The sequence below is a fragment of the Papio anubis genome, chromosome 8 (assembly GCF_008728515.1).
Source record: "Papio anubis isolate 15944 chromosome 8, Panubis1.0, whole genome shotgun sequence".
Taxonomy (NCBI): Eukaryota; Metazoa; Chordata; class Mammalia; order Primates; family Cercopithecidae; genus Papio; species Papio anubis.
Genome location: NC_044983.1, coordinates 57,492,776 through 57,515,329, shown reverse-complemented (window position 1 = coordinate 57,515,329; position 22,554 = coordinate 57,492,776). Strand labels below are relative to the sequence as shown.

Here is a 22,554-nt window from a genome sequence, read left to right as displayed (position 1 = left end):
TACAAACTGTATGCCAGACAGGGTTTCAAATATTTTATATATAGTGTCTTATTCAATCCTTGCCACAACCTTATGAAATGGGTACTATTTTTGTCGCAATGTTAAAATGAAGCAACTATGTGCAGTAAGGTTGTGGAAATTGCTTGAAGTTATTCAACTGGGAAGAAGCAAAGCTAATGCTCAGACCCAGGAAATCTAACTTCAGAGCCTATATTCTTAACTAGAGCAGCATATTCTACCCCAAAATGAACTTCACACCTTCTGCCTAGTTGTGCTTCTCCTCTTGGAATTTTTTTTTTTTTTTTTTTTTTTTTTTTAATCTCAGTAAACAGCATTCCTGCCACCCAAAGTCTTACGGCAAAAAGTGTTTGCTGTCCTTGACTCCTTCCTCCCCGTCACCTCCACATTCCATCCATCTCATACCACGCCCAAATCTAGGCGTGGCTGATTCCCACTTCGTTCTCAGGCCTCTCACTTCTCTCTACCACCTCTGCCTCGCCTGTAGTCCAGGTCACCTTCATTGCGCACCTGGGCTGACAATCAGCCTCTTGCATGGCCCGGCAGCCTGTAGTCTTGCTTACTTCAGAACCGTGGTTCTCAAAGCGCGGTCCCAGGATCAGCAACTTCAGCTTCTCCTGGGAGCTTGTTAAAAATGCAGACTCTCGGCCGGGCGCGGTGGCTCAGGCCTGTAATCCCAGCACTTTGGGAGGCTGAGGCGGGCGGATCACCTGAGGTCAGGAGTTTAAGAGCAGCCTGCCCAACATGACGAAACCCCGTCTCTACTAAAAAATACAAAAAATTATTTGCGCGTGGCGGCGGGCCCCTCTAATCTCAGCTACGCGGAGGAGGCTGAGGCAGGAGAATCGAATCGCTTGAACCCGGGAAGCGAGCTTGCAGTGAGCCGAGATGGCGGCACTGCACTCCAGACTGGGCAACAAGAGCGAAACTCCCTCTCAAAAAAAAAAAAAAAAAAAAAAAAAAAAAAACTGCAGATTCTCAGGGTCTCCCCAGACCTACTAGGAGAGGGAGTCTGCAGTGGTGTTCTACAAAGTCCTCTGGAAGATTCTGACTCACACTCAAGTTTGAGAGCCACTGCTCCAAATCATTTCTCCACACCGCACACACCGCAGCCTGAGCACACATTCTAAGATGGAAAGTGAACAAGCCCCTTCTTCTGTTGATCAGTTTTCACACATTTCCACTGACGTGTTCAGCCTGCTCAATTTGTTGAAGTTCCCTGTGCATCCTCCCGTTTCCCCGACACTGCCCTGCCAAATCACTCATCCTGCTTGACTCGAATTACTTATCTGTGGATCTCTTATCTGCACACTTTACAAAGGCAGCTTGATCATCATTATATCCCCAGCACTTAATATAGAGGTTTTTACAGTACTTCCAAATCATTTGTGGAAAACAGAGGGAGGGAGAAAGGATAACAAGGAGGAATTGACAGCCAAGGCCATATCCTGGAAAATCTGAATGTCAGATGTAAAAGTTAAAACTTCAAGGGATAATGGAAGTCGTTGAAGGTTTCTGAGCTGAGGACCGGCATGGGGGATGGTTGTAGAGAACAAGGCTGAAGCGACAAAACCACAAGCAGAAGATGACTCCTTGGGCTGTAGTGTGTGGAAAGACTGGGCAGTATGAGGGCTGCCAGGACCAGCAGGGACATCCCCCAAGCAAAGGCAATGAGGGCCTGAAATGCAGAACAGGTTTTATAAAAAATGGAACAGAAATGGATTGTTGTTACCTGGCTTTTGTTTAGCTGGCCAAAGCAATCCAGAGGTAATTCAACCTGGAAAATGCTTATGTTTCAAATCAAAGTGAATATAAATGGTGACACCGTTAACAAACAAAATGATAATATGGAAGGTAAACTGAATTCTTACTGAGGGGATGATGAGCTGAGGGATGTATTGCATCCAAGGCAGCCATGGGCTGTCTATATGAAAATATCTCGTGTAAATGTGAGAGTGGACAAACGAGAAAGACAGAACTAAAGAAACAGGCTTGGGATGCATCTGTAGAGAGTTCAGCATTGAAGCCACAAGTGACCCTGGGGCCTGAGACAACTGACAAAAAGCAATGACTTGTAAATCAACCAATTAAAAAATTCAGTAAAGTCAATAGTATCCCTTACTGATTTCCACTCCTGGGAGTAACAATACCAAAGTGTTGTATATACTGTGTATGCTTCCTTTGCTTATTTATATATCGCTCAATAGAGCTCCCACTGCAATATACTCTCTGTCTCAAAAATCCATATCCTTCGAATCTATTCTCTAACAACACTTAACAAATACTACTCAGAAATGAATTTCTCAACTCAGAAGCTTGCAAACCTATAACTATGGTAGTATACAGGGAAATATATAAAACATCAATGTGCCAAATGTATAGGACTGAAGTACTTTATTAAAATGTAAAACTCTTAAACCCTACTCTCAAATAATAAAACGTCAGTTTTTAATGAGAAAAATAATTATAAGTATTATGTTAATTAAGCATTTAAACACTTCAAATGGCTGATTTGATATTCAATTGTGGCTGCTTTACCTTATATATATTCAGAAAAAAATAATTATACTAAGAAATCTATAAAAGTTTTCATGAATTTCATGTTTTTCAGTAGAGGTAGAGGTACAAATATCCAATGAGGATATTCAGATCACTAAAGTGGACTCCACTCCAACAATTTGGAGAGTTGGCTAATAAATCAGCCCTTTGGGTAGTACAGACAAAGGTAAGAGAGAACCTTTCTGTTCCATTCGGATAAAGAATCTCTAGATCTTTGACAAGATAGCATCAATGGGAATAGTAAACCTCAAAAGAAGAGTACGTATTTGTCCTACCATGTGATGAGTGGCCAATGTCTTCCTTCTCTTAGAATATAAATTTCATGAGAATGGTTCTGCATACTTTTCTGTTGTATCTCCAGATGTTAGTAGAAATAAACAGAGTAAATGATCAATGTAAGTGGAATGAATGAATAAATGAATGAATAAAATCTCCCCTTTCAAACCTACTAAATCTCCCCATTCAAGCCTACTGTGAAAACCAGACCACCTCAGGCTATATTCAGGTACATGAGGTATATTTTTTCTTTTTTTTTTTTTTCTGGAGACAGAGTCTTACTCTGTTACTCAAGCTGGAGTGCAGTGGTGCAATCTCAGCTCACTATAACCTCTGTCTCCCACGCTCAAGCAATCCTCCCGCCTCAGCCTCCCAAGTAGCTGGTCATGCCTGATATGCCACCATGCCTGGCTAATTTTTTTTTTTTGAGGGATGGGGTGTCACCTGGTTGCCCAGGCTGGTCTTCAATTTCTGCGCTCAAACTACCCACCCACCTCGGCCTCCCAAAATGTTGGGAATATAGGCGTGAGCCACTGCACCTGGCCACATAAAGTATATAAACATATATATATGTGTATATATACATATATTTGAGATAGAGTTTTGCTCTTATTACCCAGGCTGGAGTACAGTGGCATGATCTTGGCCCACTGCAACCTTCACCTCCTGGGTTCCCAAGTTCCTGGGTTCAAGCAATTCTCCTGCCTCAGCCTCCCGAGTGAGTAGCTGGGATTACAGGCACGTGCCACCAAGCTCAGCTAATTTTTTTGTGTTTTTAGTAGAGATGGGGTTTTACTGTATTGGCCAAGCTAGTCTTGAACTCCTGACCTCAGGTAATTCCCCAGCCTTGGTCTCCCAAGGTGCTGGGATTACAGGGGTGAACCATTGTGTCAGGCCCACATAAGGTATATTTTTACTGGTTGCTTTTTACATTCCTCATGCTTCATTTTAAATGGCAGGAAGAAACTTTCCTGGAAGCTTTTCCTCCTGGCCTAACATCACCAGGGAGCTCCACTTAGCCTTTGGAGAATAGCTTCTCAAAAATTATTTGCAAGATTATTAAGTCACCCACTCCACATTATTTAAACATCTGACCAAAGATCTCATTTATTTTTCCACTCCACTATTAATAGAGTGTCACTGTTAGGAAAATACACAAAAGGTCTAAAAATTCTTTTTAGCAGAGCAAAAGGTGGATTAAGTGTCAATTTTATCATGTTTATTTTAGGAAGATGAGAATGTTCCTATTTGAGTTCTATTAAAACTAACTTGGTGAAACTTTTCCTCAATAATCTGAGCAGCTTTTACATAAATTATATAAGGGTATTTCAAAAAGTTCATGAAAAAATGGAGTTAAAATGATAAAAATATAAATATTACTTCCTAACATAAGCTCCATCAAGTTCAAGACACTTTTGTAAGTGATGATACCAGCCACTTAGACCGTCTCTAAGGAACTGAGGGGCCTGGAAATTTAACCATGTCCATGTGGCCTTCTTTACATTATTAATTGAACAAAAATGGATACCCTTTAAGTATTTTTTAAGATCGGGAAACAAAAAGAAGATAGAAGGAGTCAAGTCATGACTCTAAGGTGGATCCCTAATAATTTCCCAACAAAAATCCTGAAAAATTGCCTAGTTTGATAGGAGTAATGAGCAGGAGCATTGTTGTGGTGGAGAAGGACTCTCTGGTGAAGCTTTTCTGGGAATTTTTCTGCTATGGCTTTGACTAACATTCTCCAAACACTCTCGTCATAAGCAGGTGATATTTTTCTTTGGTTCCCTAAAAAATCAACAAGCAAAATGCCTTTAGCATCTCAAAAAAAAAAAAAAGGTTTCCATGGCCTTTGCTCTTGACCAATTCACTTTTTCTTTGACTGGACCACTGTGGCCTCTTGGTAGCCATTGCTTTGATTGTGCTTTGTCTTCAGGATAGTACTGGTACAGCCGTGTTTCATCTTCTGTTACAATTCTTTAATGAAATGTTTCAGGATCTTGATTTCACTTGTTTGAAATTTCCATTGAAAGCTCTCCTCTTGTCTGCAGCTGATCTGGGCACAATGGTTCTGGCATCCATTGAATGGAAAGTTTGCTCAACTTTAATTTTTCTGTCAGAATTGTGTAAGCTGAACCAATGGAGATGCTTACGGTGTTGTCTATTGTTTGTGCTGTTGTCAGTCTTCTTCAATTAGGGCAGAAACAAGATTAATTTCTTCCTCACAAATTGATATGAATGGTCTGCTGCTACAGACTTCATCTTCAACATTATCTTGTCCCTTATTAAAATGAGTTATCCATTTGTAAATTGCTAATTTTGGGGGGACATTGTCCCCATAAACTTTTCACAAAGCAACTACGATTTCACCATTCTTATTCCCAATCTTTACAAGGGTAATGTTTGTTCTTGCTTTAATTTTAGCAAAATTCATCTTGCTCTGATAGGGGCTCTTTTCAGACTGATGTTTTATCTTTCTTAGTGTCCCAAACTGTATCCTGTTCAGACATGCTATAATAAGTTAGTACAAGTTCATTTCGGTGCAAAACAATTTTAAACTCTGGGCATAGTTTGTTCATAATAGTAATTTCCATAAACTTTTTGAAAACCCCTTGTATTTTTAATAATATATGGTTATGTGCAATGTACACTTATGTACATTTTACTTTCCCAACAATCATGTGAGAAAATAGAGATTTCCATTTTACAGATAAGCAAATTGAGGCTCAGAAGTGTTTACTGACATACTTAAAGTTACAGAACTAAAAAAGGGAGCAGATAAACACACCCTAATCCATCTGCCCTTCCCACCAGCTGACTCTCAGGAAAAGTTTTTTTTCAACTATTAATATTTAACTCTTAAACCAAGACAAGCATTCTTTCCACTAGACTTCACTGTCTAGTCACTCATTAGGGTATTATAGAAGATAATTGCTGTGTATAAATGGATTAAATTCTCACATGAGAGTTTCCCAGATATAGATATGGTTAAAAGCCACACAAGTTACCAATACTTATGCTTCAAATCACTTGAGCATGTAAGTCATTTACTTGCATTTCAGAATGCACTGTTGTTGAATTGCTCCATCCACTTTATTTGTTTTGAAATTAACTTCTGTGTACCCTCCCATTGCTAATGGGAGCCTCCGTGACCTTTTAGGCCGATACTGCCTTTAAAGAACTAGAAAAACTGCCTGCTCACTGCATTAGTCACCAACAGAAGAATAATTCACCATTTCCAGCCCATCAAGGTTTTTAGATTACTTCAGCTGGACAAAGTCATCACAGAAATATATCTTAGTCAAGTACTTATGAGATTGGGGAAGAATCTTAGGTGAAGGAGATGTTTCAGGTCTCTCATAGTCACAGATAATATAATATCTTCTCTAGCCACTAGACTCTATGTTGTGTCTCCAGAGGTCACACTTACTGTGGAAGCTGCACCAGAAGTTGTTTGACACTGTGGAGAGAAAGGCATTCTCTTCTGGAAAGGATGCTACTTTGTAAGACACATTATTTGGAATAAGCATTTTTTATTATATCATAGTCTGCTTAAAAAATATATCACATGTAACACCATATGGAACTAAATGAGAGTTGTTTGAATTGGGTCAGTTCATGGGTTCTGATGCGACAGACAGAGGGCCAGATTTGAAGTAAAGCCTGGATACAAACATAACTCTACCATTTATGCACTTGTAACTATAGGTGAGTCCTTCGGTTTCTCTGATCCTCTTTCCTCATCAACAAAGTGAGGAATTTAATACAGGGAATTACTAACTTGGCTTTCCGAGCTAATGCCTCATAAATGTATCATTTTAAGCATTACAAAATGCAATAGCATTCATAAAAGCAGTACAAACTGCTAAAAAATGTTTGTTTATAACCATTTCATGAAAAAATCAATATGATCCTCTCAAAAAGAAACACCTTTACACAATTTGCTTGAATTAATTCTCCATTTTGAAGGTAAAACTGAGTATTAATGGAATCATCCTGTTGATATTTCTTCTAAGATTTTCAAATGGGGTTGAAAAAAAACCCAGCTTAATTTTTTATAAACAGTAGCCTCCATTGTTTATTTATTTTATTGGGTTTATAAAAGTTGAAGATATGAAGGTAGAATGTTAGAAAGTAAAATCTCAATGTATCTATGTTATAGCTGATCACCACTACTAAAATTTTTGGACATCTAAAAAAACCTACTTCCTTCCTATATTACTTGACTACAGACAGTGTAATAAGCCTGATTTAAAGGCCTTTTCCTTCTAAAAGTATTACTTTCAATGCTTACCAAGAATGAGTTTTATGAGTAAAATTTTCTCCCCTTCAATGTCAAAGGAACTCAGTGGTAAGAGTATAAAATGACTAAAGAGTTTTAGCCCTATCCTTGTTATGAAATAGCTTTGCGACCTTAGGCTAATCACTTCACCTCTCTGAGCTTCCAAGTTCTAATTTTCTAACAATGAAGCGTCAGGGAGATGAGAATAAACAACTTCAAGGGCCTTTCCATGCCCAAAGATACTGCAGCAGAGCCGTCTGTGAAAGACAGATGAAATGCCTTAGAGGTTGTTATGGACTGAATGTTTGTATTAGACCAAAATATATATGCTGAAATCTTAATCCCCAATGTGGGGGCATTAGGCAGGGAGGCCATTAGGAGATTATTAGATCATCTTAGGTATTAGAAACCTGTAACATCATTTTCTTTAGATCTCTTACATTCACAGAGTGTCCTCAATTTTGTCTTTCATTGTCTTATTCATTATTTATTCACTTTTAAAAGTAATATAAAAATATTCTTATATTTATGCATTTAAACATACATGAATATATAACTAAGCAAACAGATAATAAAATTATTAACTTTAGCTCTAAAATGCAATTAACTGTCAGCATACTAAATTTAAAAATACATAATATTTGCCTAATGGGATTTTCCATTGTAATAAATTATAATAATTCCCTTAAGAAGAAAACAGACAAAATATATTACCGTCTTGCATACTCATTTGTCTTACTCTGTACTTATAGTATTTACTATAATCTCAAACATTTATATTAATTACCACCTTTAACTAATCAACTTTTGTTTTCCTGGACACAGGGAAACTAGAAGCAATATCTATCTATATTTTTTCCATAAGTAGACATTTTGTATTGCATTTTAATAAACTTGAGATAAACACATTCAGATATATATGTAATTCAAAGGCATTTAAATACCCTATTAGTCTGTAGTATTCTGTATATAAAGATTAGAAATGAATAAAACCCAAAATAATGTTTCCTGAATGATATTTAAACTTTTTATTTTAATTTAGAAATAGTTGTGGCATAGATATATCATGTATTAACTAGCTTAATTTTATACTAGTCTAAGGTCTTAAAGCTAACCAAAGATCCAGAAATTACAAAGTTTACCAACACATTAAGCCCTTATGATCTGTTAAATAAGAATTTAATATTTTAAATGTCTAAAAGATACTCACATTTACAATTTTATTGGACTAAATACAATTTTATATTTCTTAACGTTATATAAGTTGTGGATATAATAATACATTATTGGGTCCATAGAACTAATATAGAATATTTTCAAATTTTAATCATGAGAAATTATATTTAAATCTTGTCTTAACTAAATACTAGGTGAACATTTTTTATATAGTGATAAGATCAGAGAAAAACATGTAGAGCCTTTGTAAGCTAAAATTGAATTACTCATATTTGGTAAAAGAGTTCTCTTAGTTGAAGTAAACCTCTGTGTGATATAGAAATAATTTATAATCTATCAATCTCCAAACTTTTCTGAGAGAAGTTAAAAATGGAAGGAAAGAAAAGAAGAAATGAGAGGGAACTGGCTTCTAATATAAAATCCTCTCTGTAAAAGGCTACTTACACTTCTTTCTGCAAGGAAAGGAAAATCTAGACACAAGAAAAACCATATCTCTCTCTTGTACACATCCACATGTACTCACACTCACACATACTTGCACACATACTCTTACACACACATGCACATATTCACATACACAAAAACAGTCACACAGGTGCACAGTACACGAAGGAAAAAGAGGTCTCCTATTTCAAGGTCATCTCTCTCTTAGACAAGGCAGAATCATCTCCTGAAGCTTCCTTTTCTTTTTTGTTCTAATGTATATCTCTAATAGACAATCATGTTTATGTTACAATTTTCTCAAAGTGATCATTGCAATTTCAGTTTGACCATGGTGGACTCATGACAGAGATATGCACTTAAATGAAAGATTTAAAGGAGCAGGTGTTTGTCCCAGAGGGCCAAACACATTGAGTGGAGCCCATGAGAACTACAGTAGACGGTAAGAACGGGTCTTGTACAACTTCTTATCTGTAGCATATGGCCACAGACCAGTCATCACTGATAAGAGGCCCAAGGAAACCCCCAACAGTGGGCAGAAGAAACTAAATAAAATATTTCTCAGGGATGCAAAGACAAGACTGTGGAAAGTTCTTACAAGTCTTTGAACAGGTATCCCAAGCCAAAGTTTGTCAAAAAGTTGTCAGTCTCACGAGACCTGAACTCATCAGTCTTGGAGTGATCTGAAAGGTGGACTTCGAGAGTCTGTGTGGTTCCTCTCTCTAGACTTCCTCCTGCAGACTCACAGGAGAAAGGCAAGAGTGTGGACAGCAAGAAACAGGGAGGAAGTGTTGGTATTTAGGCAGGTTTTCACCATGAATAATAATTTCTAATTTAATTAGCTAAGGGAAGAAATTCTTTAAATGATTCCTCATTCCTAGGAGAAAAAATAAATTCATTTGAAAATCAACTCAAGCAACAGCAAATAATAAATCAGGAGATCAGACATAATCAGGCCCCACCTATCTTACAGTTGGAGAGATTTCTGAGTGGAAGGCTCAGAGGCCCCAGGTAGCACCCTCTCCTGAGTCAGGGGTCTTGGGCCTCAGCAACAAGGGGGAATTTAATGAATCTAAGTGGAAGTTCAAGTATTGTTGAGTACTGACTTCCCAAAATATCAGCAGAAAAATCTGCTGTTCAAACAAAACTAAGTTGGTTAGGCTTGCTGCAGTAAGGGAAAAGACTTCTTTGACATTTTTAATAGTGAATCAGAATAGAGAAGTCAGGGGAGAACATTAATAGCATTTGGAGGACTGAGTTGGATGATTTTCTGCAAAGCAAGAAAGTGTATGTCATAATATTTTTGAATGGGTGGTTGTAATGAGGAGAGGGTCCTTAAAGGCTGCTGATGAATAAGGAGTTTCAATCGGTTCACTGTCTTGTCTTTCAGGAGCCTTATTTCCAGGAGTAAGTAGCTATGTTGTTGTTGCCTGATCACAGTATTATTTAGCACAGGAATGAAAACTTCATTAGTTTTGGTTTTCATAGCGTACAATGACATAGAGGTCATTGCATGTTATGAGCTTTGGCAGTGTACAGCCATTTTCATACAGCCATTTTCAAATCCCAGCTCCTTAGTTTACTAGCTATGTGTCTGGAGCCACTGAATCACCTTTTCTTAGTCTCAGTTCTCTCATCTGCCTAATTATGGTATGTATTTGTTGACCTATTTCTGACACTGTTTTAATCATAACATATGTATGACAGTTTCAAAAACTGTTTGCAATATTTTACTTAATCCAATGAGAAAAATACACTCAAGCCCTTTTGCCAGATGAGGAAACGAAAACAAAGAAACATAGAGGCTAAATACATTTCCCATCATGAGACAACAAGTAAGTGGGCGAGCCATGACTTGGCGCCTGGTAAACGCCAGAGATGTCACTGTGAATCGCTATGCTATATGACCTCCTTCAGGCTTATTGGGAGGGTTGAATGAGAAATTCAATATGTAGGCCAGGCGCGGTGGCTCAAGCCTGTAATCCCAGCACTTTGGGAGGCCGAGACGGGCGGATCACGAGGCCAGGAGATCGAGACCATCCTGGCTAACACGGTGAAACCCCGTCTCTACTAAAAAAAAAAAATACAAAAAACTAGCCGGGCGAGGTGGCGGGCGCCTGTAGTCCCAGCTACTCGGGAGGCTGAGGCAGGAGAATGACGTAAACCGGGAGGCGGAGCTTGCAGTGAGCTGAGATCCGGCCACTGTACTCCAGCCTGGGCGACAGAGCGAGACTCCGTCTCAAAAAAAAAAAAAAAAAAAAGAGAAGAGAAATTCAATATGTAGCAGGTCCTGCACGAATGTCGTCTGTTCAACATGGTGTTGTTATATGAGTGGGCCCTGCAATAGGATAGCCTCCAGGCCAGGGTTAGCTCCCTCTTTGCACTCTGAGCTGTCAGAATAGGCTCTGACCCCCTGTGACCCTGAACTGCAATAATTGGGTAATTACCTTCTTTGTTTTTATTAATGTTTCTTAAATGTATGTATAGTTCACATTTATTTTAGCTTTAGTGTTAGAAGTGTTTAGGGGGTCTTTATTTTGAAGATTGGTGAGGTCTTTGTGATGTTATAGAAACTTAACTCTTGTTTATATCAATTAGCCTGTGGGAAAATTGGTTTCATTATATGTCATGTTGCTTATAGCCGAAGTTTCCAAGCATCTATCTAGGACATTAAATGAGAACTTAACTGTGTAACACTTAGTCCCTGGCACGTGATAAAGGGTCAATGTTAGCTTCTACTATTGAAATGAAAATTCAGTGATAGTATAAAGTTAAGAAAAGAACAGGACACAGAGAATGCTTATTTTCTGACTTTGAGATTTCTGAAGGTGCAAAGTGTAAAAGTCATGACTATTCTGTAAAAAGAGAAGAAAAACTTTCCCCATAAAGTAAAAACTGGTAGCATCCAATACGTTATAGTCCTTCTCATTGTACCAAGAGGTCAGAGATTACAAGGCTTGCAGAAAGTTTGTATTATGCACCCTCTTGCTGCCTCCACCAGTGAGACAGTCGAGTGTTAGTCTTCCAAGTTGAAATGGAAAATCGATCTTCTCCATGGAATATATCATTATTTTCTCTTCATGTTAACTCCTAGTTCTAAACCACCTCCCCGGAGAGTCAGAAATCCCACTGGCTAGAGGAACAAATAAATTCTTTATCCTGTCAAGGAAGCTCCCAAGATACAAAAGTCTCACACAGCAAAGGGACCAAGTGACCCCAGAGACAAAATCTGACTCTCTGGTGGAGCAACATGATAGTAATAAACAGAGGTTGAGCGCCTGCTGTATAAAGCAACCTCTGGAGTGCCTGATATCTACTAACTCTTTTAGCACCCACTCAACCCTGTGAGATGCATATTACTTTATTGTATCTACCACTGTAAAAAAGAATGAACCAAACTACAGCAATATTAGGTTGCTTGCCCTGAGTCACACAGCTGAGTAAGTCACAGGAGTTTGTGCTCATAATGACTTTGCTATGCTGATATTTGAACCTGGCACCATTCAGCGACCCTCCAGCTAATATGGCTCCATGCTCTACTTCTGGAAAAGCCGAGTTCCTGCAGCCTTGTCCTACATCACCCAAAAGAACTGGAAAAGAATGCAGTGAGTTCCATTCTATTTGTTCCTAGAATAGGAAAGCCACATTGAAGCAGCATCTTAAAGAGAAATCTATAGTTAGGAGTGAGGAAGATTTGAAACAGATGTCAGCAGAAAGAAAAAGGGAGAGGCACCATGATAATTATACTCAGTGATGCTTTTTAAATGGCATATATTCAGTTAAATATAGGGAGGTTTGCTGCTAGCCATATGAACAAAGCACAAGAGAATTCCTGGATCGAGGCAGACTTAAAGAGACATGGAAAAAAAAAAACAAAATTCAAAATTTTGACCTAGTACAGGAAGAAGTGCAAGTACAAGGGAAGTAGAGGGAAGGAGTGGGGAGGCTGGCACAGAAATGGCATGGGCAGGCATGAGCAGATTGACTGGCCAGGTCTGTCATTGGGTCACCGCTCTTAGCAGGAATTTCACCATTGAATGACCTAATTATTGTCTTGGAAAAAACACAAGAGCTCCTGTCCCTAACACAATAACAGATGTATTTCAGCGGAGCACAGAATAGGCTGGGCGGTGACTAGCAAGAATAAAAGCCCAAGCGGACTGAAGAATCCATCCAAGATATGGTCAGGACGGGCTTGTGGAAAACTTGTGCAATAATGAGAAGAAATGTTGTTTGTCACTGCCTTTTTTGAGCAGATGTGTGGATAAACCTACTTTGGGATAGGAGCTGAGCTTCAGGCCTGAGACTGCTAGAAGCCAGACTTGAAGCCGGGAAAGGGGCCGCTCTTCCCAGGAGTTGGGAAAATTTGATTTTGGTGTAGAATCCAGAAGGCAAGAGAGAGGGTACCAGGGAAGAGCTGGGGGTGGAGACTACAAAAGGAGCCCTGGTTGCCAAAGCCAGGAGGTGACTTTACAGGAGAGCAGCAGTGACTAAGCCAGGAAGTGACTTTGCGGGAGAGCAGCAGTGACTAATTCAGGAGGTGACTTTGTGGGAGAGCTGCAGTGATTGTGAAGTTGTTCACGTACAGGGAGTGATGGGACACCCTCTACCATCCCCCATGGAAAATCCTCAGTAAACACTCTCACTCTAGCAAGCCCTTTTGGTGCTCCCAGTCACATCGCCTGGCCCACACTCGGTGAGAACTCAGATGCGCTTCTGGTCCTGGCCTTCTCAGACGCCACAGCAGCTGCCCACCCTGCAAAAGACCTAGAAGGGGAGGGGAACCTGTGGCACTGCAGCCAGAGGATGAATGTCCTGTCATGAACCATTCCTGCAGGCACTCTGTATGTTTTGCAGAAGTCCTGCCAGAATGGAACCTTGCTGTCTACAGCAGCGACCTTGATAACACATCATTTGATTTTTCCTCCTTTTGTGACTCATGTTCCTGCTCCCTCACCCTGGCTTCCTGAGATCACCTCCCAGATGAACTCCCTGCACTGAATTCTGGTCTCAGTTTGCTTTGGGGAGAACTGAAAACTAAGACACTCACCACTGTGTTTGTGTGAGCCAAATCTTCACATCAAGAGCAGGCGATATGTCTGCATTCAGCCAGACAAAGAGCAAACCAGCAGCCGCCCACGGGGATGCAGTCCATGGACAAGAGGAGAGTGATAGCCCAGCGACTGTGGGACTTGCTGTCAAAGATAGCTGTCTCCTTGTCTTTCATCCTCTTTACCTTTCCATCAGACTGTACGGCTGTCTCATTCCCCCGTGTCCTGCAAGCAAGGATATTAATTATACAAACAGTCCAGCTTAAAACAAAATGGGCAGAATATTTGAAGAGACACTTCACAAAGGAAGACAAACAAATTACCAATAAGTGTGTTAACAATTCTTAACATCGTTAGTCATCAGGGACATGGAAATTAATATCACAAGAAGAAATCACTACACACTCACTAAAGTGGCTAAAATGAAAAAGAGTAATGACGTCAAATTCTAATCTGAGCATAGAGCAAATGTTGATGGAAATATAAGATGGCACAGCCACTTTGGATAAAATAAAATGATGCAATCACTTTGGCAAAGTTTGGCAGGTTTATGTAAAACTAAGCAAATACCTTTGGCCCGGCAACTCCACTCAAGAAATCCTTCCCTAAAGAAATAAAACTATATATCCACCAAAAGATTTGTACAAGAATGCTTCTAGCAGCTTTATTTATAATATAGGAATCAAACCCAGGTCTTTTGACTTCAAAGTTTGTTCTGTTAAGTACCATGATATACTGATTTAAATAAATGAGGACAATCTTTGGAAAACAATTTAGAAGTTTTATATGAAAATCAATAAAGGCCAGTCTCAGTGGCTCATGCGTGTAATCCCAGCACTTTGGGAGGCTGAGGCAGGTGGATTGCTTGAGTCCAGGAGTTCAAGACTAGCCTGGGGTTTATGTGAGACCCTGTCTCTATGAAAAAAAAATTAGCCCGGGATAGTGTTGTGTGCCTGTAGTCCCAGCTACTCAGGAGGCTGAAGCAGGAGGATTGCTTGAGCCCAGGAGATCGAGGCTGCAGTGAACCATTATTGTGCCGCTACATTCCAGCCTGAGTGACAGAGCAAAACCCACTGTCTTAAAAAAAATTATTAAAAATAAATAAATAGAAACAAAACAGACAAAAACTCAATAAACACTTTCAGCCTGGCAATTCCACTCAATAAATCTTCCCCAAAAGAAATGAAAACATATGACCCAAAAAATTCCTGAAGGCACGCTGTACGTTTTGCAGAAGTCCTTCCAGAATGGAACCTTGCTGTCTACAGCAGCGACCTTGATAACACATCATTTTATGGGAGGCTGAGGCAGGTGGATTGCTTGAGTTCAGGAGTTCAAGACTAGCCTGGGGTTTATGCGAGACCCTACCTCTACGAAAAAAAAACCTGTATTATTGTTATAAATAAATAATATTATAAAATAATATTCATTGCAACTTTATTTATCATAGAAAAAAATGAAGGCAGTCCAAATATCTATAAAGTAAGAGAATAGGTGAGCAAACTCTAGCATATTTATATAAACTAATAATACTCAGCAATAAGAAGGAACAGTTACTCTCAAATACAACATGCGCAAATATGAAAACATGCTGAGCAAAAGGAGCCTTATAAAAAGAGAGCGTAATAGATTTCATTTACATGAAGGTTCTAGGACAAAAGAAACTGATCTATATACCTGAGAAAATGAAAACAAATGGTTGCCTTGTTGAGAGTGGGTAAGGACCACGGTTAACTAGGAAAGGGTAAGGGAGAACTCTCTGGTGTGAAGAAAATTTCTGTATCTTGGGGTTTTGAGTTACATAGCTTTCTGAGTTTGTCAAACCTCATAGAATGGCACATTTAAAATTTGTGCATTTTGTTCTCTATAAATTTTACCTCAAAGAGAACAAAAAGAACTGTAAACAAATATTGAACTGTAATAAATGATACATTAACTAGATTACATATATTGATTATTAAGTATTTAGTAGGAAATGTACTAATGTCTACCATAAAATGCATTAAGAATGGATTAATGTGTGGATAGAGAGGTGATGAAGTAAATGTGGTAAAATGTGAATTGTACAATTTACAAGTTGGTATCTGGGCACTGACTATCCTCTATTGCCTAGGCTGGAATGAAGTGGCACAATCACCACTCACTGCAACCTCCACCCGCCTGGCTCAAGCCATCCTCCCGCCTCAGCCTCCTGAGTAGCTGGGATCACAGGCTCATGCCACTATGCACAGCTAATTTTTGTATTTTTTATAGAGACTGGGTTTCACCATATTGCCCAGGCTGGTCTCAAACTCCTATACTGAAGCAATCCTCCCACCTCGGCCTCCCAAAGTGCTGGGATTACAAGCGTAGCCACCACAATCAGGCTCTTTCAATTTTTTGACAGGCTTGAAATTTTTCATAATACAATGTTCAAAAATTTAGGAATGACAACAAAGGAAAAAAGAATGCCTGCTATTATTGAAAATTACTTTGTTGTGCTGTCTGTTAACATCATAATATCTTGTTTTTAATCCTCTCAATATCCTGAGGGGGGGCTATTACTATCCCCATTGCCCTCAGAAGAAAACTTATGTCCAAAGAGTGGAATTAACTTTTCCAGGATCCAATAGCAGAAAATAAAATGATGCATCCACTTTGGAAAAGTTTGGTAGCATTACATAAAACTAGGCAAATACTTATGGACCAACATTTCCACTCAAGAAATCCTTCCCTTAAGAAATGAAGACATATATCCACCAAAAGATTTGTACAAGAATGCTTGTAGCAGCTTTATTTATTTATAATATAGAATTCAAATCCAGGCCGTTCTGACTCTAAAGTTTGTGCTGTTAACTATAGTGATATAGTGGTTTAAATAAATGGGGACACAATCTCGACTCCCAAGCATCTCTCCTTTAGGTGGCCAGTCAGGTCTGTATTCATAAAAGAATGAGTTTCTCTCTGCTTTGCCTGGCTCTGAGTGTTTGTCTTCATCATGGCTCTCAGAGGTGCTAGGACACAAGGCTAAGGATAAAGAATGGGAGGCAAGGAAATGACACACCATCCACCAGCAAGCAGGACCATGCAGCAGGGCAGCTAGGAAAGGCCAAGGAAGCAGAGGCAGCTGGGAAAGGCTGGCAGTAAGGCCCTGGAAGCTGAGCCAGAAAGGCCGTGAGTCCACACAGGATAGCCAGCCCAAAGCTGCGGGACTGAGCTCAGAAGCAACTGCTCAAGGAGGATATTAGGCTCAGGCCAATCTGAAGCTTAGTAAGGCAAGAGGTCAGGACAGAAAAAAAAAACAAAACAAAACACTTTACTTACAACCAATAGGGCTTAGTTATTGTTGTTTGTGTATAGATATATTTATATATAAATGTGTGTATACTATATGTGTATATAGTGTGTGAATACACACACAAACACACATACACATATACATATAGATTTTCTCCTTAGGGCCTAGTTTTGAGGACCAGTTTTCCTATGTATCCACTATTCAACCTTACTGAAACTCTTCATTGTAAAATATGGAAAGTAATAGTGCATGGTTTTGTGAAACCAAGTGAGGTAAGGAATACAGGGAGTCTCTGTATATTGAGAAAGAAAATTAATATTTTAAGTTTTGAAAGCACTGGGAATAACATTATGGATCTATGTAAAAAGCAAGAACCAACACTAAGGAGGTTTAACACTGAAATCATTTCCATTTCACCCTGCTTTTTGTGTAGCATGAGAAAATGCTAGCTGAAGCTAACTTGGAACTTGCAAACAAGGACCCTTGTTTTTACCAACTGTGAAGACTTGACCAAATAAATTACTCTCCTGCCTGAATTTCCTTCTCTGAAATAAGGATAATGATAGTTTCTAGGACTTAGACTTGTCAAATTAAATAAGTTAACACATAGAAGAGGTCCTGGCACAAAACAAGGAGTCTTTAGAGGTCAGTAGATATTATTAGTGATGCTGTTATTATTGTGGTTGTTTTTGTTGGCCAATTGGAGACCTTGTCTGAGCTGTCAGGACTTAGAAGCTTCTGATTAGCCACTCTTGATAATCTTCTTCTGCCAGCCTTTCTGGCTCTATGTATCTTTAACTAAACTACTCACAGTATGAAGTTGAAATGTGTGTGCGTGTGTGTGTGTGTGCATGTGTTTTAATTTGTGTATTACTTATTGCATAACGTAGTGTGCAAATAATCATTTATTATTTCTAACTTTTACAATGAGTTATAATTCTTCTATATTTCTCTGTCCACTCACATTCACTTCCTTTTCCTCAACCTAACTCCCCTACCACTACCAAAGTCAAACAAACTGAATGTAGGTTACATGGCCTTTTATTGTGAATTGCCTATCCTGGGTCAATAGCCTTCAGCAGAACAGAAGCTTTTCCCATCTCTGAAACTTCTCATCTTTTGTTTCTGTACCCTTTGCATTGCTAGGAAAATGGTATTACTTTAAGGTTAATTTTTCTTGCAGGATATTCAGAATGACCAAGTTTGACTAAATCTCAAAATCAACATCAATTTGACATTTAAAATAATTAAAAAATAGAAGGAATATCAACAACTATTTAACAGCTAAACAGTCTATAATTGCAGAAAACATAGACATAATAGGCAGCATAAAGTGTTTAAAAATATAGATTTTTGAAACCCTCACCTACCACTATTAGCTATGTGATAATGAACAAGATACTTAACCTCTCTGAACCTCAGTTAGCGTATCTATAAAAGGAGGATAGTAATATGTACCTCTTAGTGCTGTTGTGAAGATTAGATGAGATAATTACCTTGAAGTGCCAACTATACAGGCTGGCTTTGTGAAATACTAATAAGTGATTTTAAATCAAATGATTTTAACTTCAAATTATCACTTTTACACACATTTGAACTTTGGACAGTACCAACGCTTTTCTACAAATCTTTAATTCCTTAGATATGTGCAAAATGTAGGTAGTTTTGTTCTAAGTTATGTCAAGTGACCTATGGCCATGGGCTCTCTTGTGTATGTGTCTGACTCATTTTGAGCCCTATTATCATGCATGACCAAGAAGAAATCAAAGTAACCTTTATTTTTCTTTCTGAAACTTAATACAAACTGACAGACCGTAAGCAGCAATTTCTGCAACCTGTGTCCATGCCAAGAAGTATACCAACCACACCTCCTGACCTCCTTCTGACTGTTCACCATTTCTCTGGGAACCAAAATAAACTTTCTCCCTAGTTTGCTCCCTTTTTTGCTTCTTTACCTTAGGAGATATAATAAAAATTGTGAAATTTCAAGGCTCCTATCAAAATATTTTACAGTACGTTGTAGAATAAAAGAAAGAAAGGGGTAGAGAGGAAAGAAGGAGGGAGGAAAGAAGGTGGGAAGGAAGGAAGGTGAGAGGGAAGGAGGGAGGGAGGGAGGGAGGGAGGGAGGGAGGAAGGAAGGAAGGAAGGAAGGAAGGAAGGAAGGAAGGAAGGAAGGAAGGAAGGAAGGAAGGAAGGAAGGAAGGAAGGACGAAGGAGCTCCTGCCTCCAAGAAGTAGCTGATAAGTAGGATCATCACAGAGTCCAGCAAAGGGTACACAGCTTCCAGAAAGAAGCTTAGCTGAAGATGACTTGAGATTTTGGGGAAATAAGTGTACCCCTAAAATACATCTAGTTATTTAAATATTAGGTAGCTACTTACCTGGTCAAGTGGAGGAGAAATTTTCAGTCCAGTCATAGACTGGTAATTGTGAGAGCTTAGACAAATTTTATATGGTAGCTAGTAGTGCTGATGAAAACTGCATTCAGCAAATGTTCTTTACAGAATTTCTTTGGGAACTTAAAAAAATGATTTCATTTTTTCAAAATTCAAAATGCTAAAGACAATCAGATTTTTAAAAAGTAAACTTTCAATGTCTCCTAATCTACTTCAAAACTCACATCTTTGGTGTTAAATGTCATGCCAAATCTAGCATTCAAGTTAAACATTGCATTCAGTATCATGATTGATGTTTATACATGAAGAAGCTATGCATCCTACCAGAAAATTTCTAAAAGCCAGTTATTCATTTTTATTACTAGAAGAGTAATTAGAAGAATAGGGTTGCCAGACTTAGCAAATAAAAATACAGAACTCCAGTATTCCAAGATTTAAAATTAACCAGGGACTCTGTATTTTATCTGGTGACCCTAAATCAGAGAACAATTGAAAATAACAGGAAATTTTTAAAATTACAAAATTAAAATACTGACAATCCATAGAAAAAGGCTAGGCAGGGGCTGCTATTAGTTTTATTGGCATAAGGAGATTAGTGTCTGAGGTAGACACTCAGATGCTGCACCCTGATTCTGCAAATTGAAGAGTCCCAGGTGAAACCAGAGAAATTAGTTTTAATATTAAAAACAAATTAAGAGTTAATATTTATAATTAATTTATAAATGCTTAAAAATGTATAAGAAAATAGCAGCAACCTATTAGAAATATGAGAAAAAGCTATGGAAATAAACTTCACAGAAAATTAAGTCCAAATGGCTAAGGAATATGAAAAAAATGAGGAAATACAAAATAGTAACTGAGATATTATTGTAGCCATCAGGATGAAACTTTTATCCCATTAAAAATGTCTTTCAATAGGGTTATATAAATCCATATTCACCTCAAGAATGTTTTCGTAAAGGATTATTTGAAAAGAACATGGAGGGGTATCCAGTTCTAACCCTCACTGGTGTACTGTGATTCAATCCTCGCTCTAAGCCCCTGAGCTAGCACAGACCCCACAAGGTAATGGCTTAGTCCTCCACACGCCTGTCTCTCCTTCAGACACCAGCCACAAGTTCAGGGAGTCTCCTAGCAACCCTCACTTCTGGCCAACTGACACAAATTTGGGGGTTCATACAATCTCTCTCAGAGGGTTCAAGAGTTTGCTAGAATGACTCACAGAACTCAGGAATAGACTATATTTGTGATTCCCACTTGATTATAAAGGATGCAACTGTGAAATACAAATAAAGGGAAACGTGGAGTACGTTCTGGGAGGGTCCCAAATGCAAAGTGTCCACGCCATCTCCTTGTGGAATCAAGGCATGTTGCCTGTCCGCCCAGTGATGTGTTCGCCATCACTAAGCTTCCATGTTCAGTTTTTATTTGGGTCTTATTATGTAGGGACAGTTGATTAAATCATTGGCCACTTGAATGAACTCAGTCTCCAGCTGTCTTCCTCTTCTTGGAAGTCAGGCAGCTAAAAGTCCCAACATACTAACCCGTGCTTGGTCTTTCTGGTGGCCAGTGCTCCTCCTAAAGTTCTCTAAGGGCCTGTCATGAGTCATCTCATTAGCATAAAGTCAGGTGTGACCCTGGGGCCCATGAATAACAAAGCCACTTCTATCACTCAGGAAACATCAAAGGTTTTCAAATCTCCACATCAGAAACCAAGGACAAAAAATCCCAGGCAAATTCTTTATTGCACAACAAGGAGTGCAGAAGGCAAGAAGGGGCTATCAAGAATTTGAAAAGATAAAAGACACTAGATTGGTGTTTTATGAACTTGAGATCATGAACCATTCAATAATCATTTTTTTTTAAAGAAATTTAGTTTATTACTTAGTATAGAATATAACAAGAGAAAAGAAGAGAATAGACCAGAGTATATCATGTATAGTAAGAATAAGTATTATTTTGTAAAATTTTAATATACAAATGGAGATGACAGATAGAGACACTTAGACATAAACACACAGACCTGTACACAGACATAGAGGCTTACAATGTAAAATAGATTTAAGATAAAAAGTACGACAGTGTCATTAATAAATGAATGAATACAAAAATTAAAATGTGGTGTATATGTATACAATGGAATACTATTCAGCTTTAAAAAAGAAGAACACTCTGTTATTTGAGATAACATGGATGAACCTGAAAGACATTATGCTAAGTGAAATAAGCCAGGCACTGAAAGACAAATAGTGCATAATATTCCTTATATATGACATCTCAAAACATTGAACTTATAGAAGCAGAGAGTATGATGATGGTTACTAGAGCCTGGGTGAGGAGAGGTGATGAGGAAAAAACACATGGTGGAAGGATACAAAGCTTCAGCAAGATGGGAGAAATACTTCTAGTGATCTATTGCACAACATGGTGACTATAGTTAATTATAATATATTGTATATTTCAAAATTGCTAAAAGGCCAGATTTTAAATATTCTCATTAGAAAAAATAAGTAAACTAGCTTGATTTTATTATTGCACAATGTATACATATATCAAAACATCACATTGTACCTCATAAGTATATACAATGATTATTTGTCAATTAAAAATTAAATTAAATTAAAAATTAACAAAATGTTTAAGGCCAGTGCTCCAAGTGGACAGATAACATTTCTATTAAATTGTGAGTTATGGTATTATTTATCCAAGTTTTCTTTAAATATCCAGTCACTATTAGGACTTCAGCAAACATTTTAAGTACCACGCAAGTTATTCGAAAATAGTTCATAGGAGGAGTGGTGTTTATTTTCCTTGTCAAACACTTACTATAGTATCTGTGTTAAATTTTTGTCCTGTCACCCAGTGACCTAGATGAAAGTTATAAATTTACCTTGCTGCACGGAAATGTAGCTACTAAGTCATCAGAATAAGAAACGTTCAGCCGGGAATTCTTCCAGGGAGGAGTTTCTATTAACTTACGGTGCTGATTTCCTGTATTTATTGAATCCCTTTCATCCTTGCTTGGTCTACAAGAAAATTAATTGATATATTTTACAGGTTTTTAACATGTCAGACCCATGCT

The 22,554-nt window shown here is 38.3% G+C and overlaps 1 long non-coding RNA gene across 1 annotated transcript; it reads left to right on the top strand.

The window, feature by feature from the left end:
* The first annotated feature begins 3,646 nt into the window (after positions 1-3,646).
* Positions 3,647-19,043, top strand: LOC103886835. The gene is made up of 3 exons (XR_650658.3): positions 3,647-7,418; positions 9,074-9,191; positions 18,889-19,043. It is a non-coding gene; the product is annotated as an uncharacterized LOC103886835 (long non-coding RNA).
* The last annotated feature ends 3,511 nt before the right edge of the window (positions 19,044-22,554 follow it).